Source organism: Fundulus heteroclitus, chromosome 4 (assembly GCF_011125445.2).
Source record: "Fundulus heteroclitus isolate FHET01 chromosome 4, MU-UCD_Fhet_4.1, whole genome shotgun sequence".
Taxonomy (NCBI): Eukaryota; Metazoa; Chordata; class Actinopteri; order Cyprinodontiformes; family Fundulidae; genus Fundulus; species Fundulus heteroclitus.
In genome coordinates, this window is record NC_046364.1 from 21783117 (window position 1) to 21803224 (window position 20108).

General features: G+C 40.3%; 1 protein-coding gene across 3 annotated transcripts in view; it reads right to left on the minus strand.

Annotated features, from left to right (window-relative positions):
• Positions 1 to 525: 525 nt before the first annotated feature.
• The window catches only part of cd276 (CD276 molecule), a 108607-nt gene continuing 89024 nt past the window's right edge, over positions 526 to 20108 (minus strand). For all 3 annotated transcript variants that reach the window (XM_021309659.2, XM_021309658.2, XM_012850894.3), the window contains one exon: positions 526 to 1398. The gene's annotated coding sequence lies outside the window, so the exon portion shown is untranslated. The remainder of the gene's footprint in view (positions 1399 to 20108) is intronic.

Genomic DNA, 20108 nt, shown 5'->3' on the forward strand with positions numbered 1-20108 from the left:
TGTGTGTGTGTGTGTGTGTGTGTGTGTGTGTGTGTGTGTGTGTGTGTGTGTGTGTGTGTGTGTGTGTGTGTGTGTGTGTGTGTGTGTGTGTGATTCAGCAATAGTTACTGAAGTCAGACTTGATGCAAGGTAGCTTTTCAGCACATATGACAGCAACAAACATACGCCGAGAAAATCCATTATTCAAAACGAGTAAAATGTTTGCAAAGACTGAGGATCTGCAAACAGAAAGAGATTAGCCCCAAAATAGGACTGCGTCTAACTCGGAACAATTCAGCATGTCAGAGTTGATCTGCATGTAAATGAAATATTTGTATTACTTTGACCGTAATTCACGCTTTACTCATTATGTAGTGTAGTTGGCGGATAAATCACCTAATGGAATGTGGAAGGGTGAATTTGAACAGCATGGCTAATCCTGTGGTAGAGGGGAAGAAACGTCTGTAATGAACTCGACCTTGTTCCGAATGAAGGAAGATAGATACCCCCCCTCCCCAGAACAAAACCAATAATTACCAATGAGCAGACAGTTGCACCATGTCTCTTTAATGTAAATAGGCACTGTGTTTTCTCAAACAAATGGCTTTGGTATTTATACATAGGCATATGGCACTGGGACTTGCTGAAGTACTTTAAAAAAGATGGAATAAAACTAAATGTGCACCCCCAAAGCCTGGAAGTGATAAAACATTCAACATCCGCTGTAGAAACAAGCTGAGATTGTCTTTCTTCATTAAAAACAATTTCTTACGTGTAAAAGCTGTCAGGTCAGGGAGAGGGATCAGAGTGTTTCACATGCGCCATTTGCAGTTTGTTGGAGCTTCGCTGGCATTCACTTTCAATTGCCTTGACTTACTGAATACAGGAGAGCGGCGCACACTGACAGGTACAAGTTACTCCAGCGACAGACGCTAATTAGCAAGTCCCGGAGTAATAGGAGAGCCAGGCTCTCTCTCAGGCAACTGAAGCAGGGTCATCTCTTTAAGTGTCTCACTTCCTATTAGACAGCACATCTCTGCCACATGCCCCATCACAATGCATGCAGAGTGATGTCAGTGACAGACAAAGGATCCTGTCACATCCTGTAGTTTTCAAAGGCGGCGGCCGCCGCTCTACGTGCGGCAGACAACACAACTCACTCAACTGCATTTACTCACTGTTGCGGCTCTCTGTCGAGAGAATGAAAGGAAGGCAATAGAAACTAATGGCACATGATGTGTTTATGTCTTTGGACGGAAACTCGAGGGAAAGTCTTCGAAAGAAGATGATGGACTCAGCGAGGCTTTGACATTCTGCAGGGGATGCTGGAAACAGTCTCCAGGTTGATGGATAGGTGGACTGGGATTACCCGCCAGACTCATCTCCTCCTTCCCCACCCCGACTGTCTGGCCTCGACTCCTATAAAAGACACAAGAACACAACACAGATAACGTTGGATTCTTTGTCATTGGTGAGAACATAAAGACACACAACGAAGTAAATGAATCTAACATATAATGTGGAAAATAAGGAAAAAACGTCTTTTCTGTTAGTGGATGGGATATATTGGGCAACAAGTAGGCATTTCTTCCTCAAAGTTGATGTCTTACAGGCAGGAAAATCTGTAACATTTAAGAATGGGAGAGAGTTTTCCAGGGGACATTGTCCTTTGTGACAACGGGGTCGAAGCACCTCAAAAACAGCAACAATGCATCACCAGGCCCCAAAACCCTATGAGTCACATAGTGAGCGAAGGCTAGCCCATATCGCCTGCTCCTATAGATTAGCTACTGTTGCTAAAAATGTTGAAGAAGTTAGATGTTATGCAATCAGCCATGTGGGATGCAATCAGACTAAGTTTAAAAGGACTGAAATGTTAGGGTGTTACAGGCCCCCGGGGGACTGCCCATCACTGCAGGGGGTGCCAACATTGCCATTTACCAAGCCCCAAAGGGTTTAACTTTCTCTTTGCCTGTGGACCCTTAAGAAGAGGAGTCCTCCTCTGGAGAGACCCATGCACATATGCAGGCTGGATCAAAGCTAAGTCTGCAGTCTGTCTTCTGCGCAATCAAACGGCAAAGTAAGGAATCAGTCCCCATACCGAAACCAGCCTTGTGATTTTTCTCAGCTGTTGCAGGAAAGCTGAGGCACGGCTGCATGGAGTTTAAGGTTGAAGGTGTTGACTGGACCTCCAAATTCCCCAGATCTCTCAGTCCAATCCAGCACCTGTGCAGGACAAACAGGTCTAATCCGTAGAGAAACCACATCACAACTTACATCTGCCACTAACACGTTGATGCCAGAAATCACAGCACACATTCCAGGGTCTAGTGGAGTCCAAGTCAAAAATTGGGAGCAACACACTATTAGGCTAGTTATGACGTTATAGGTGGCTGGTGTGTAAAACAATTGAAAAAATAAACTCCTCACAGATTTTGCATCATGACAAAAACGGTTCCAACAACAGTCCCTCCCAACGCTCCTGCAACCGACACATCTCTTTAAATCAAGCCATCCTCTCTGTGTGTTTCTCTGAACTTTTCCTCCCTCGTAGCCCCAGTGGACCACCCCACTGAGAGCACAGCGAAAGAAATTGTTCTCCCTGCATCATTAAACAGTTTGAATTAACTCGGATGGAATTTAATTATGTCACACATGACGTTCCCCTACTTGAACCCTTTAAAGGCAATATAGCTTAGCTAGCTATAGGCTTGGAAATTTAGTATTATACAATCCTCTTCTAAATGGTTACAATACAACTGTGCATCAGGGAAAAGCTCACGGCAATTTCTATTTCCTGTTCAGCTATAGGACATATGTGTTCTGAAAGGAACCAATAATCTCTGATTTAGGATGGGGGAACTCTGTGTTCTGTTCAGATTTTAGCTGTCTGTGCTTGTCCTAATTCTTTTGTCTTGGATGTAATGTAACAAAAATAACAGACTTTCCATAAGAAAATCCACTCTTGTGTTTTAGGAACTCGGTTTATAATCCATTCTAGTTATAGTTCTGTCAGAAAGCTGTTCGTAGCACATAACTGACACTAATTATCATCCCTTTATTATATTTTACACATGAGAGCCTGTGCGATGTGGTTTAATCCTAAATGAAAACCCTAAAGGCACCGCTAACTGCTTGAAAATGTCAAAACAAAAACTGATGCAGTTAGGGAGTATGCCGTTCCAAATGATGGAAATCTCAGCAAATTACAAAGCGTGCCACAAAAATGTCTGCTTTACAGAGCGTCTTAAAACACACTCCGGCATCCATTTGCTCCCTGTCAGGAAGCAATACGATCTGCCATCTTATCCATCACCCAAATGAACACAATGCATTTCTCACACATGCATTTTTCATCACATTCAAACCCCTCGATGTCCCTCAAGAGATCACTAAACAAGAGTGTTTTAAAGTGGATTGGTCGAGCAAAGGGGTCAGAGGTGAGCTAAGGAAATAAAAAAAAACTGTACTCTCATAAAGATGCAGAGTGATTTTGATTCTTATGAAATAACACTTCTGGGCTTAAGGAATCAAAAAATAAAATCCGTCTTAACGTTTCAGCAATCAGTTTCTCTCAGTCAGGAGATCTAAAGCAGTCATGGCAGAAACAACTAAACCTCCACTTTAACAACTGATAGACAAGCTGATGGACATATCCATTTACTGAAGGTAAACCAGATCGCAGTCTAATTTCCTTAGGCTGCAGGAGGCTATTCACATGAGTAATACTATGGTGCAATGGGATAAATCTAACAAACCAATAGAAATTCACAATCTGACATAACCCACCATTAAGTCGGTTTAAAACAAAGCATGCTTGTGAAACACCTCAACAGCTGTGCTGCTTGACTTTGAAAGAAATAACAACAACCAGAGCAACTTTCAAAGCCCAACAGCAGGCATCTCTCTGAGAAAGTAAATGACTGGGAATAACCTTGAAGACGAAGTCAGCATAATGAGGAAGCAGCTAAACTTTAGTGATACTTAAAGAGGATTACCTGATGATGAAAAACACATCATGGCAGTTTCTCTGCACACAATGGATAATTACAAAGTATAATGTAGACTGCTCGCAGAGGATATACAAGCTCTGCCTTTAAGGATACATTTACATTTAAGCAGATACCTTACAAACCCTGCAATGAAATAAGATCCCAAGGGTCCTGCAGGACACAAATAGAGGGGTGCGAAATAAATCTGAACAGTGGTTAGTCTCATCAGTGTGGGAAGAAATATAATGGGCTATTGTTATTAGGCCTAACCATGCCAAATGCGTTTTTCCAAGTAAACTGTAGATAGATAGTGATCTATCTATCTATCTATCTATCTATCTATCTATCTATCTATCTATCTATCTATCTATCTATCTATCTATCTATCTATCTATCTATCTATCTATCTATCTATCTATCTATCTATCTATCTATCTATATATCTATCTATCTATCTATCTATCTATCTATCTATCTATCTATCTATCTATCTATCTATCTATCTATCTATCTATCTATCTATCTATCTATCTATCTATCTATCTATCTATCTATCCAAAATGAAACAGTACCATTCCTAGGTGACAACTTATATATAAACACTCTCATCATATTTGTTTTGAAACCTCACATTAGGGAGTCTGATTTCCATAATGGACCTTAGGTTAGAGAAATAAATCTCTGTCGTGATCCTCAGTGCTGCGTGTTAACAAAGGAGTTGGCAAAGTTGTTAGTTTACTAACAAGAAGTACGGGACTAAACTTGGTGTACAATGAATATCTTGGGTAAAAATTCCATCCCATGGTACCACGTCAGTTGTCACTTGAGACGTAAAATTCTGAGAAATTTCAAAGCAGGAAACTTTACTTGGGGATTTAACAGGGATTTATCAGAATTAACAGGAATTCATGGGTGTAAACCTGGGCATTAACACATTGAAGGTTAGCCATCAAAGGTATTTTTAAATATACCTAGCTGGGAAAAATATAATTTAGTATTTAATGCAATCTCACTCAAGTGTGATATCTCCATTCATTTCTGTATTTGCTTTTGCTAACTTCTTTCGGGATCATTTAGATTTAAATTCTTGACGGCAATCCTGGTAGTAGATTTGTCTTGCACTACTTTGATTAAGTCTTCTTTAATGATACTGCATGTGATTACACTATGTGCTACACTATGTGATTTGTATGTGTGGTAGGCTCCACTGTAAAGTCATGTGTACTGAACATCTGTTTCAGTAAAAAAAAAATTATCACAAAAGAAGATGATTTTATTCCATTTATTTGAGCATTTCCTTCTTTTCTTTACCATGTCTCCAGAATACTCCAAGAGCTGTTCATGATGCAGACCATGATTCCGTGTCACCTGAAACATTGTATCCTACCGATCCTCTCCTGTTCTTTAATTACATACACAACACCTACTGCTACACCTACACCTATTATTGTATTGAGGCCACAGCCCTCTACATGCGCTGTGCATTTCTCCCTGACGTGCACAGATGATTTCCAGAATCATAGACTAGTGAGGCCCTATTCCGTAACACAGCACACAAGATTTTAAGCCACACATTCAAGCCTATACACCACGAGACAATTAAGTTTGGATAGTTTTATTTGGCAATTATTTTTTATGTATAACTAATGTAAAGTAAATTTACGCTGTACTTATAACATGGCTATCTGCCTATGACAACACACATTTTTTATATTCATGTTTAGATATGAAACAGTGTAACCCCAATATCTAGTCAATTTCCATCATTTCTTGCAAAATCCCATAATTCAAAGAATTTCAATGGAAAGTTTCCAATATGGAATAGTTCCAAATTCTCCATCTTAACATCTTCTGGAAAGGCTCCAGCAATGTACTGCTAAATACATCTGTCTTGAGTGACAGTGGCTATGAACTCTAGATGCACTGTAGAAGAAGTGAAGCCCCAAGGGAGCTGCACTCACTTGCAATTGAGGGTTGTCTACACTCAAGATTGCCGCAAACTTGTATGATGATGGTGCTCTCTAAAAGACTTGGCACATGATATGCTGCAACTGCTGCAACTCTCTTCCCCCAGTTAAATACATAAATGCACAAAAGTGAGAATCCAAACAACAGGAAGCACAGTCTGATGCCAGGTCTACTTGTGGTTGCAAGCTATTGCCAGGTAGGATTATGACTAAACAAAAAGCCTACAAAATGATGGTTAATATCCTCTTTTATGGACAAATCAATTACAATGAACAAAAAATATGTGGGACAACAAAATGCAGCATTTTTATCAAATCTTCATGCTTGCAAAACACTGTAAAAATGTTTGAAGCCAACTCTAACGGTTGCATAATTAGCGTCTCTGGAGTTTATTGAACAATATATGAAAGCTTTTTAAGAAAAGGTGAATAACATCCGGCAAAGACCTGACACTGGACCTGCGATCCATCATCCTTTAGTTGATCATCTATTCTATGACAAGTTTTTAGCAAAAAAAGCCAAAATACCACTACTGAGTTTTAAACTGTGTTGCATTTGTAATAGTTTACACATTCAATAAAGAATCTGGAACAAAATACTTCTAATAATTTGGGACAGTACTTGTAGTACTATGATGGGTTAGGTGTTTATTTGTTCTCTATAACTTAGGAGCCTCTTGTGCCTCAATGTTTCACAGCTCAGTGTCAACTGGCCTCCTGAAAATATTGCTCATAACTCTGGAGGAGCTGCAGAGCCCCACAGCTCAGGTGGCAGAATCTGTTGTGCAGACAACTGTAACTATGCAGACATATTCAATAAATTAGAATGTGTTCTGATAAAAATTGTTTGTCAGTTTAAAACTACCTTTTCAAAGGTTTAATGTAATAACCTGGCCTGCCCGATTGATAATGTGTAGCACTCTCTGTTCTGCAAATTATCAGTCTGGGCCTGCTCCCATTTTACCTATTCGGACTGTCCTGCCTTAAACCATAATACTGCAACGTGATTGGCCCGAACTGGTTTTTTGTTTCGAGCTTGAACGATTAGGATGGGAGTGAGACAAGATGGATTCTAGAGTGTATAAACGCACAAATAAGACAAGAATCCAGCTTGCAGGAAAGGTTAATGAGGTAATACTCTAATCTTAAATGCCATGTTTTCATTATCTGTAAGTGGTTTAGATCAAAGCTTTCCTGTGTTAAATGGTTCAAAGTCCACATCTAAATGTTATTGTAAATCTGTGGAAACACTTGAAAATCAGACACTCTCCATTGAATCTGAGCAGATTCCACATCCTACGCTCCTGTATTTGTACCGTTCCAGACCACCTTCGTGAGTCCATGAAAAGCAAAGCCTACTGCTTCCACGGTTACTCCGTCTTGCTCCGCTTTGAGTTCCTTGGAGCTTTAGGGGAGAATGTGCAAGAGGTACGAGTTCACGCCATAAAAAGGGAATATAGAGGAGCTGGAAACAAAACAAACTTTTCATTCATCCAGTGTCCGAAAAGTTCTCTGTTGCTGATTATACATCGACTCGGCATCGTTTTATTTCCATCAAGTATGGGTGAGTACATTGTCCACCAAAAACTTCTATGTTTTTGTATTTAGAATAATTTAATTGTGTTTTAGCTTACTTTAATAGACATTTCAACCCACACTTCACCATTTTACAGGAATTTCAGTAGAAAATAGTGGGTTATTTCTCTCTGGCTGGAGTCCAACAGACCGGAACGGAGCAGAAAATAGACTTGTTCCATATTTTGACTGTTATCGACGGAGAGCTTGTCCGCTGACAGTGATCTTCGGAGAAGTCATGAAGAATGTGGAATGGTTCTCATTAATTAAAATGATGGCTAAAACGATGTAGTTGCTCCGTCGGACAGACGTTCGGTCATGGAGGATGTGGAATTTAGGGGTAAGTCTGAGAAGTTTCTAAGGAGGAACGGCCGAAACGCTTTGCTTCTAGATGTGTAACGCACAGAGACAGAAACCAAAAACTTGCAGCCATAATAAGTGCAGCAAAAGGTGGTTCTGAAAAGTAGTGGCTCAAGAGGACTAAATACAAATCCATGCCACTTTTTGATTTATATTTGTAAAAAATAATAAAATAAAACAATGCATACTTTTTCTTCCACATGTTTTCATTACTTTCTGTTGGTCATAAAATTTAAATAAATCACACTTTCAAGTTTGTGGCTGTAATGTGAAAAAAAAAATTGTAAATTCCAATAGTTATGAATATTTTTGCAAGAATGTTTTATGAACCTTTTGTTTACTTGAGCCTATGACATAGCAGCTTCCCGTGTTTTGCGTCTTGGGTTGATATTTTACCGGAACATGAGAGAATGTGGCAGACGGTTACTGGAAACAGGAAACCGTGTTGAAATATGTGGACTCTGCAGGAGCAGGTCTCTGCGGGAGTGAAAAAAAGAAGGAAGAGTCCTGAGCAGTGATAATTCACATAGGTCACAACACATAACAATGATCACTGTGAATGATGGAGTAATGCAGCAGCTCCAGCTTCAGGCTGTTCCACTTTATCCCAATAACACTAAGCCAGAGTGAGGTGTCTGACAGTGCATTCTGTTGCCACAGTGTTATTCGAAAGCAGCAGCATGAATCACGCAGAGAAAAAAAAATCATACTCCTTTACAGTTTTTTTGTCTTTTCTATGTGTTATGGCCCAGTCTTTCTCTAAAACACTCTGCAGCCCCCCTGGTGTTAATTATGAGATCCCCCCCCCCCCCCACCCTTCCCCTTCGGAGCCTGGGTAGTACGTGGAAGTGCATTAATCTTGATTTTTCACTTCAGACTAGAGGAGCATTTGAAGAGACTCCTGTGGTAAACCCCAAAGGCGAGGTGACTCAGTACCTGAAGGAAGATCGAGGGATGAGAAAAGAAAGAGCCCCTGTTTGTTCTGCACACATATTGGGATGCTGTCCACCTCTTGAGGCAAGTCAATCATTTACCTTATAGGCCTTATTTTTGTCAGCATGTTAATCTGAATGAATATTTAGAGTCACACAGGACGGCGCACCAGACGTCTCCCACCTGTGTTGTGATGGATTTGTTCCCAGATGCAGCGTGAAGGTGAGTGTCACCTTTTAAGTTGAAATGAGCAGGAGCATGTGACTTTGAGCAGTTCAGTCAAAGAGTTACCATTCAGGCTCAGATCATGTTGCAGTGTAGCTCATCATGAACGCGGATTTGCAAGCTCTGTGGCTTCTGAGAGTGCCTTCTAATTCACCAAAAACTCAGCATGCTAAACTCTCATTTAAAAATACTTTAATATCTTATTTTAGTGCTGTTTGACACAGAACAATTTATTGACTTTCTACAATGTGTTATTACCGAACTGCAAAACTTAATGGAGAAGGTACAAGGGAATGCGTAGGTCATTTCAACTCATGAGAATAGAATCATTTCTTTTTAACTAATGAACCAGTTGAAAATTAGAGTATTACAGTTTTTAAGTAAAGTTTTAAAGCGTATCCTTAATGACTTATTCGTGTGAACTCTGAAACCTTTAATGATTTCACGCGTTATACGGATCAGTACAACCCTTCAAAACTTGTGTCACTAGACCTAAGTGCAGCTTTTGATCACTCTAGTTTAAATGTCACCAATTCTGTTCATAACATTTATAGACAGAATTTCTAGGCGCAGCCAAGGTGTTGAGGGGATCCGTTTTGGTGGCCTTAGGATTGCGTCTCTGCTATTCGCGGATGACGTGGTCCTATTGGCTTCATCAGGGCGTGATCTACAGCTCTCACTGGAGCGGTTCACTGCCAAGTGCGAAGCAGCTGGGATGAGGATCGGTGCTTCCAAATCCGAGACCATGGTCTTGAGCCAGAAAAGGGTAGAGTGCCTTCTCCGGGTTAGGAGGAAGCGTTACCCATGGAGCGGGAGATCGACAGGCAGATTGGTGCAGCGTCTGCTGTGAAGCGGGCGCTGTACCGATCCGTTGTGGTGAAGAGAGAGCTGAGCCAAAAGGCGGAGCTCTCCATTTACCGGTCGATCTACGTTCCTACCCTCATCTATGGTCACGAGCTTTGGGTCGTGACCGAAAGAACGAGATCCCGGATACAAGCGACCGAAATGAGTTTTCTCCTTAGTGTGTCTGGGCTCCCCCTTAGAGATAGGGTGAGGAGCTCAGTCATCCGGGGAGGACTCAGAGTAGAGCTGCTGCTCCTCCACATAGAGAGGAGCCAGTTGAGGTGGCTCGGGCATCTGGTCAGGATGCCTTCTGGACGCCTCCCTGGTGAGGTGTTCCGGGCACGTCCCACCGGGAGGAAGCCCAGGGGAAGACCCAGGACACGCTGGAGGGACTATGTCTCCCAGCTGGCCTGAGAACGCCTTGGGATTCCTCCTGAGGAGCTATCCCAAGTGGCTGGGGAGAGGGACGTCTGGGCCTCCCTACTGAAGCTGCTACCCCCGCGACTCGGCCCAGGATAAGCGGAAGAAAGGAAGAAGAAGTCCTAATACACATACTATAATAAGTACTGCAAACAAAACAAAGCCTTTCTGAGCACCAGATTTTTTGTATACTTTGCCATGTTTTTGATGGTGATTCTTCTTATCTCATTAGTTAATCTACTTCTGGTATAAGAAAAAAAGCTCTGAGGCATATAGCATGCATGTAGAAATGTAGCCATTAAAGCGTCCTCTGTCTACACGTGTGCAATTTCTTACTCAGTTTTATGATCATGCTATGATGTCTTTACACTTCAGTAAGCTGGCCATGAAAATTCTGCAATATGTTCTGCATGTTCCCATCACAGCGGGGGGACTACTCAGTGGTTAGGTTTTTGCCATCTCTAAATTCTCCTGTGTCGAACAAATTCTCTTTGATAGAACACAGCTTTGTAAACAATATGCTGATATCCACAAAACAGCTTCTAACTAATATTAAGATTTCATTAGGCATAAAACCTTTCTCCCAGACAGTACTGCTTGAAGTGAGAAAGAAAATTATAAAGTAAAAAGTTTTTAACCGCAAAGATAAAACTGCTGACAAAACTGCAAATATGCATGGAACTGACCAGTTTTCATTAATGGTTCTCTTTATCTTTATTGGCAGAGGATCAGAGTAAAATACTTGAAAGAGCAATATATGACAATTTAACACTATTTAATAACAATAGTATAATATAAATAATATAATAATAACATAATCACTGACGTTACAGATCCAAAAACCACTTTTACTCTCTGCATGTGTTCCATCCATCCATCTATCCATCCATCCATCCATCCATTTTTTCTGCCTAATCAAGATTGTTGGGAAAATTAAACTGCTCTTCCTAAATCTTAGGCCAAACAATCAGTCAGAGTCTCCTCTGCAACACTTGTAAGTAAGCTTTCCCAGAGAGATTCAGAAGTGTAACCTCCTCGGTCGTTGTAATGCTCCCTCCAGTTCTATTACTTAAACACTGGGAACACCACGGTGGTCTTACCACACATCTCTAAGTTGTCTTAAATTTAATACTTAGTGCCTGAAACAAGCAAGCGACAATATGCAATACAATTCCCGCCCATTAGAGGAAATCGTTCATCCTGCTGGTCTTAGCCCCTTCTTTTAGGATTGCAGGTTTTTAAATAATTTATACATTGCTTCTACCTCTTGAAATCTAGTCTTGTGTCTGCTCTCCAGTATTCATGCACTTACTTTTATACACTTGTGTTTTTCAGCATCAACACACATCAACACACCGCTGATTTTGCACCCCACCCCCCCACCCCCTTTCATCTGCAACACGAGGAATCTAAAGTAGTTAATTGAGCCCACAGGCAGTTGGTTTCAGTGAAGGCTCCTGTGCCTTTCTGGAAAAGCAGGAGCTCTCTAGAGAAGTCAGCGCTATGTCGAGAGGCAAACAGAGCAGAACTCTTGCTGTGTTCATTAGCTGCCATTGATCAGGGATACAGTCACTGTGCAACTCCTATCATAGCTCCCATATTACCAGTTTCATCCCCTAAAAAAGGTGGATCCGGTATGATGTTTTCTATTTGGTTTTCACTGGACTATTTGATGCAGATGAAGGTTTGGCGAGGTTTTCAACAGAACCCAGAAATCGCTTCACAGCACAACCATCCATTACAGTTTCCTGATTCCAATATGAGCAACATTCAGTTATTAGCTCCACTGAAGGGCTAATAACAACAGCATGACAAGAGCATGAATCATGATATGATCAATCATACTGGTATGGTGAGTAAAATTCTCACACTGTTTCCTTATAATTTCCCTTTAAAAGAGTTAAAGAGTATTTGACCTATTTGAAAACCATAAGAACAAACAAATGGAAATATGTCCCTAAAAGACTTCACATTGCTCACCTTTACAAACAACTATGGTGGGCTGTAGCTGTTCAGTCAAAATTAATACTCTTACTAAGTTCTGATTTCTGTTTCAGTCATTACACATTTTTATTCAAAAATCCTTCTTTGTCAGCATATATTCCATAATCTCGTTACATTTAGAAATGTAACGAGTATCTCAGAAATTCTAACAGAGGTCTATAAGGAACAGTCGATTGGAATTGCTTAAGTTTCTTTTCGATTAGCGAGCAGCTAATTTCCATTCCTTAAACTACTGGTCACAATCTACAGATGATAAAGTAATACCTGGCATACTGGTGTTGGAACTGGATTCACTTCTGGCCATTTGCATTACCTTTGTTATGAGCTATTCTCTGCCAATTGATAAACCTGTAGCTAAGCTCCTCTAAAGTAAGAGCCAGGTAAGGAAAGAATCTTAGCTATTTTCACTGTATAGCTGCACTTATTCCAAACCTCTTCCCAAGATTAATTTTCACCATTAGAGATAAAAAACATAGTAATAAAATAATAATAAAAAAAAGACTAGCATCATTTGAACAGCTGTCCACAAATTACACTTTTCCCCAAAAGGTTTAACTTTATAGATACCTGGCCCTCAAACATTTTCTTTAATCCCATATCTCCAACTTTCTATACACGCCGGTCACCAACCAATATGGTGGGTTTCTTAGTTTACCACCAACAAACACAGGTATGATCACCCTTACTTGCAATAAAGTATTTGCAGCAATTCTGCGCAAATAAAGTCTGCATGGGAGAAAGACCTAAATCAACAAATTTCAGATAATAGTCGGGATTCAGTCGTTACCTTTACAACTCAAACATCACTCTATGCCCTACACTCCTTATTACTATTTAAAGTAGCCCACAGAGACAATTTGTCCAAATCAAACTTGTCAAGGGTCTATCTGGGTTTGGATCTTCGTTGTGGCAGTATGGCAGTGATGAAACCCCCTTATCCCATATGTCTATCAATATTTCCTGCTTTAGCAAATTTCTGGAGGAAGAATGTTCAAAACCTGAATCTGCCCCTTTACTATGTACTTGCTCTCTTTAGTACAGTGGGTAAAATGTATTCCAATAGCAAACCCCCTATTAAGGACAAATTAATACATTAATCAAGTCGATCACTAGATCAGTCAGCTGGGATTGTGAATCGCAACTTGCGGCATTCATATCAGACATATAGATATATAAAGATTTGTTGGAGATGTCACAATTTTACAAGCAAAAGTGTTGTAATCTACATCTACAATATTTAAATGTAATAATCTCAACCAGATTCTGTATTAGGCACCTGCTGCTGCTGTTTTTGGTCTGTTAAATATCACTATGTCACACTGGTTAAATAATCCCCTTAGAGCTCATGGTGGTTGTGCATTTATGCATTTGGTGGGTTAACTTCAAGCCCCCCTCCGACCTCCAACCCCATCCTCCATTCTGTGTTGTAAACTTTTGATTTGATCATGAGGTGTAAAGAGCATGAAACAAAAGTTTGATCTGAAAGGGGCTTTTGACACCTTTCTCTGTTATTCCAGCACCCAAAACCTCACATCCCATTGATTACTGTACATCTTGCAGCTGCAGCTTCTTAAAATACACTTAGGTTAGCTCTTCTTGCATTGTACCATTTTTTCTTATCTCTCTCGTCCCTAGAGAATAGTGTTCCAAAGCACAATACTGAATGTACTGAAAAAACTGTGACAAAGCAAAGCCTGAGCTGTGACTGCGGGGGGAAAAAAGTATAACAATGAGATGTATTTTCAGCATGACAGGCCAGAGTTTAAGTGAATATATAAGAGGAAAAATGAATCAATACTTCCCATATTTGTCACAACCCTTCAATGGGGCCATTATGTAGCACTAAATGCACCAACGGGAGACATTTTCTAATGCAATCAGCACACAATCATATCAAACAAAGACCTCACCAGGGGGCTAAGATGGTTGAGGACCTCTCAAGCATTGCTACTCAACATTCTTAGCCCCCTGGTGAGGACTCTGCTGCCGTTCACCTACCAGACTTGGAGTGATAACTTGGCAGTGGTGATGCTATCATCTATGTCCAGCACCAAGCTCTGACCCACCTGGAGAAGCCCGTATGCACTGTTATAATCAGGTTTTCTGATTTCTCCAGTGCCCTTAATACCATCCCTGCTGTTTAAGTGAACAAACACCTGTCCCAATGGATGCTTAACTACCTCGCTGGCCTCCAGCCTCCAGTCCTCCAGTGAGGACGCAGGGCTGTCTAACAAGCTGGGCAGTAGTGCAGGAGCCCCGCAGGGAACTGTGCTGGCATTGTTCCTGTTCACATCCTACACTGCGAAATTCTCTATCAACTCCCCAGATTGCCATCTACAAAAGCTCTCTGATGACACTGTCAGAGTCAGACAGTGAACACAGGACACAGTGGACACAGGATTTTTTGGACTGGTGCAACAGGAACCATCTCTTGATAAACGCTGGGAGAAACCAAGCAGGTGGTGGTGGCACAAATCCACCGCACTGACACCAGTGAACATCCAGGGAACTGACATTGAGATAGTGGACTCTTAGAAGTATCTGGATGGTCCCCTGAACAGTAAACTGGGCTGGAGTCACAATAATTGCTCTTAACAGGAGGGGTCAGAGCAGACCCTACCTGCTAAGGAGATGGAGCAGTACACAGGGGGCTCCTGAAGACCTTTTTTTACACTGTGGTGGTGTCAGCCATCTTCTAGGGTGTAGTCTGCTGGAGCAGTAGCTTATTTACATCTGCATGGAAGTAGTTAGATTCATCAGGAGGATCAGTGGTGTGCTAGGATGCCCCCTCAATCCAGTGCAGTTGGTGGAAGGCAGAAGGAGTCTGGTAGGAAATAACACCAGTGTTGGACAATGTCTCTCGCCTAATGCATAAAGCTAATGCAGAATTGGAGAGCTTGTTCAGTGACAAATGGCTGTGTCCTGGGTGCACAGAGAAGTGTTATCGCTCCTCTGTGACAATAAAGGACATTTCTATTCAACCATATTCTATTCTCATTGGAATCCATTGAAACTCTTCTGGCAGACAATTGGGATAACTCATCCTGTTCATTATTTCACTTTATTCCCTTTTTTATCAACGAAAGAATATTTATTTTTAACACATTTGCAGTGATCTCTGACTGTGCCGATGCTCATACTATTCCATATCCCCTTATATATAATTAGATTAAACAGACTTTAAAAAAAATATCCACCCGGTTCATGGGAATACATGTTTCTCTGGACCATCTTATCTGCAGGATATAAAATAACTTCAGATAAAATCATGCATTGACAGTGTTTAAAAACGTGAAACTTACTTTTAACAAGTTTCAACACTTGATACTGTTTTTCGAAAACAATAACTTTAGATTTGGCTATTGATTGAGCCATTTCTATGAAGTAAAATGATGTTAGGCTAAAACCTACTTTTGTGACCTTTAATCCCATAGCTTCACTGGACCAAAAACCCATTACTGGCAGCTTGACAACCAGTGACTACAAATAATAAAACACCTATCTGCTAATCAGTTGGGCTTATAAAATATGGTAGAAAACTCCCATATACAAGTATAAGGTGCTGCAACAAATTAATCTCCCAAAAAAGTTTGATAGAACAATAGTGTAATTTCTTGGGGTAGTTTGAAACCCCTCCTCATCAAGCAGCCCACTTGCCATATTCATCTGCTTGCCTCTATTACAACAGAACGATCAATGCAGCTGGTCAATATCTTCTCACTGATCTTGTAGCTTCAACGCCAGGCTTTACAGGGTAAGGATAATGTCTGTGTTGATGAAAAGGAAAGCTGTAACCTCTCCACCATGCTAAGGGACATTAAAGTGCAAACATTAAATAATAGGCAGGTTACATGCTGTAGTGATAAATCACGAGTTTCTGTTTTGCATTGGACAAGTCTGGGTGTGGGAATATTGTATCATGTGTAAAGTTTGGTGCAAAGGAAATTATGGTGTGTGGCTGTTTCTTCAGGAGTTGGGCTCAGCCCCTTTTCTCTAGTGAGAGAAACAATATCTTAACCCTCAGGGATTGGGAATGAGATGTAAATCAAGTCTATGTGTACAGTGTATTATTTTAGCAGCAGCAGGAATAATTGTGGCTGTTTTATTTTAAATAAACACAATTTGATCTTGTTAACATATTTCTGATGTATTTAACATGACACCATGGTACTTTTACCTAAGGTTAACATGCAGTGACAATCTAGTACTGGCCCGTGCTCATTAGTGTGTTATACTCTATTTATAGGAACAGACAGCATCGACAAACCTCTGATGTTGACAACACTGTACATTAAATAGCAAATGTGCTAGGTGCTATGTGTCTGCATTTGCTAAAAGTAATTAAACTAACATTTTCATTCCTAAACATTAGTCACATATGAACACATATCGATAAGGCAAAGGTTTATATAACCAAAGTGCTTCCTGACTCTGAAAGGACTTAATTAAATGCAGAGCCTTACTTTATTAAATAAGATATGCTGCACTCTGCATAAATGCATAAATCAATACCAAAACTGCCACAGAAATATTAGAATAATTGATCCTGGGTGATTCAGCAGCAGGGAGGTCCAGGGGCTTGCAGGATATTAGCTCAACGTAATAATCTTGGTGAAGGTCAGTGGATACTCCACTAATGACAAATGTCCTCTCTTTGACTCCTACTGGTCAGACTTTATTTTGGCTGGTTACAGGAAATTACTTTCCGCACCTTTCATCTTCTTCCCCTCGCTGTGTAAGCTGCAGCTTTACGGCAATGGCCAATCAGGGTATCGTAAAACGAAGCTGTAACTGTCCTACCTTGTCATAAAAAGCATTCACTCAACTGACGCCAAACCGATGGTTATTAAAGTAAGAAATAGAGGCTCAGTGAATACTACACAGTATTGGCGGAAGTGACCTTGCAAAACTTCAAACTATCTGTGGCATGTTTCAAGAGGACCTAGGTGTTTACTAAAATAAATGTACTACTGATGACAAGTGTCAGTTACGTTGTTCTTCCTTACATTACCTGCAATAAATCTGCACCAATTCTGTAGGGGTGGATGAACAAGAATAATGTAAGTAAGTCATAATAAAAGACTTAATATGGACAGAGTCTTAACTACAGCATACATTGCAGATATACAAGTCACATTGACACGTTGATGACAAGACACCCCATGCAGTACTCTTGTCTGACCAAAATGTTCTATCACTGTCAAGTTCGGATTGAGGGAGCATTAATTTATGCAAAATCAAACTGAAGTAAATTTGAAAATATATAGACTGTAGCTTTCCCAAAACAACCTGAAAACGATTTACCTGACTCCGCCAGATAGATTTGCTCCGCATATCCATCTGGAAACCTTCCGTTGAAGTAATTTTGGGAAGGGGCGAAAATACTGGTTAGCTGATTGGCCTATGTTGGTGATAGACGGGCCAAATGAACCAATCAGATTCGTCGTCACTCTGTTACGAGCGACGACGATAACACAACCACAAGCCAAGCTACTCTTGCTGCTGCAGGTAAAGGCTCGTTAGCTCAGCAAAGAAATACTCTGTAATTCTGATAAAACTTGCTCGATAGCCACGCTAACGCTAGTTTCATCGGCTGAAGCCGCCATGTTCTTTAGACTGAACTGTCGCGCTTCTCGTTGCGTCACACCTCAACCCGCCTCAAAGCCAACGCTGATTGGACGTTCGTTTGGTGAACGGCTCCAAATTTTCTTTAACGGAGAGTAGCCAGACTGATCTGCGAGTGAAACCTTGAAAGCTCGCGAGATCAGGATGGTCTCACGAGGCTAGAAAACGATCCCTTTCTATTCAAAAATCCAAGCATAGGTCAACATAGTAAGATGGCATCACAATTTCACATAGTCTTTGTCATGGCTACTGATAAGCTAACTATAGATGTAGCCAAAAGTGTGACAGAAATCCAGTTTTTCATAAATAATGAATAATGAGGATTAACCAAATTAACTGAATCCCAAAAATCTCATTAGCTCTGTGTTTTAGCCCTGACCTGCTAGCGACCCACTAACAAGGACTGGGCAGCTAATAGCAATCTGTCATTCTGATTGCAAAGGTAGAGCAGGATCGGTTCTTTGAAAGGTAGGTATTGCATGAAAGAAAATTCTTCTTTTTCAACCCTGGTTACTTGCAGTGAAACACATGCTGCCACTATTGCTTTGAACAGAAATGGCATCACAGACCACTATGTTGCCTGTACCCAATCAACCAATCATGGAATCCTGAAGAACTATACCGACATTTCTGGATTTCATTGACCGCTGTTTTAACCATTGCTTCTTTTTCCTCATGAAATTATCAATATTTTTTATGCATTAGACCAATTGGTTACTGTGATGATTTTATTGATGGTTCAAGGACTAATCACACACTTCTAATACTTCTCTGTTTTTCTTATTCAAGCTGAACATTTTGATTTCATGTAACTTAGGAATTACATTAAAAAACGTGTGAGTCAAATCTGCCTTTGGTTACTGAGCCACAGCTATTCCCAGATTTAAAAAAAAAAAAAACTGTACACTTGCAGTCATCATTATGGTTCAAAGACCTTCTAATAAAATGGCAGAGAAATTGTCGGAGTGATAGGATTTTTTTTTCAACTGTAAGCAGAATAAAATAACAGTACTCTAGTGCCGGAGTTCCCAAAGTTGGGGTCGGGATCCCCTCAGGGTCGCAAGACAACTCTTGGGGGTCGCGAGATGATTTGATGTGCTAAAAAGATTAAGTATATCCTTCTTTGTAAAACTGACATCAAACTTTACTTTACATGATGCTCCACATTCCTCGTTTACATGCAGGGAGAAGGCTGCGGTTATAAATACGACTTGATTCCCTTAAATTTATGACTTTGTTCTTGGAATATTATGCCGATGTTCTCTTAATATTTATTCTCATAATTTCCCAAAAATAAAATAAAGGAAACAAATCCCACCCACTAAAAGGGGGTCATCAGTCTCTGGCACTGTTACTTTGGTGGTCACAGGCTGAAAAGTGGGAACCTCTATCCTAGCACACGTAGACAAATAAGGCTCTTCAGAAGCATTTTGGTACCAAAAAAAACACAGTCTATGTTTTGGAAACTAAACAAGCACCACCTGTCCCTCTTATTAAGGTGTCTCATTATTATTACAATATTGAAATTAAATATAGTGTTTTAGCAACAGGATATACAGTATATAGTTACTGTTGTTTTATTTTAAATGGAAACGGTTAGATAATGCTAACCAGTTTTCCAGACATGTAAAAACAAAAAATTATACGTTTACAAATTTTTTATGTAAACAATAACTTTGTAAATTCCTGGTCATTTCACAGAAGGTTATCTTACTGTGAGAATATTGTGCCTGCCAGTGACTAGCTGCAACTCAAATTAGCAAGGTGCTGCTGTCATGCCCGGTCCCTTTTGCAAAAGGAGATTTTGAATCTCAATGACGTTTTGTCTGGATAAATAAAGGTTTATATAGCAGTTTTCCAACTTCATGAATTTTTCAAACAAAAAGACAGAGAGCCTGTGTGACCCAAACGCAAACTGCTTACCATGAATGAGACTCCGGTGTTGGCTCTTACTGGACCAGGCAAAGCATAACAGATAAAATTAAACAGATTTTTCATATCAGACACTGACCTTCTGATTTCTGAAATGATAATGTCAAGACCTCTAATATTCCGAACTCTGCCAAATGAACGCAGCCTATCCTCAGTACAGCAGCACTTACCAATAACCTGTAGTGTGTGTGAGACACTGTGTCCTTCACAGCGTTCAACACAGTAATGACAAGGAGAAAAAAACTGTCATCAG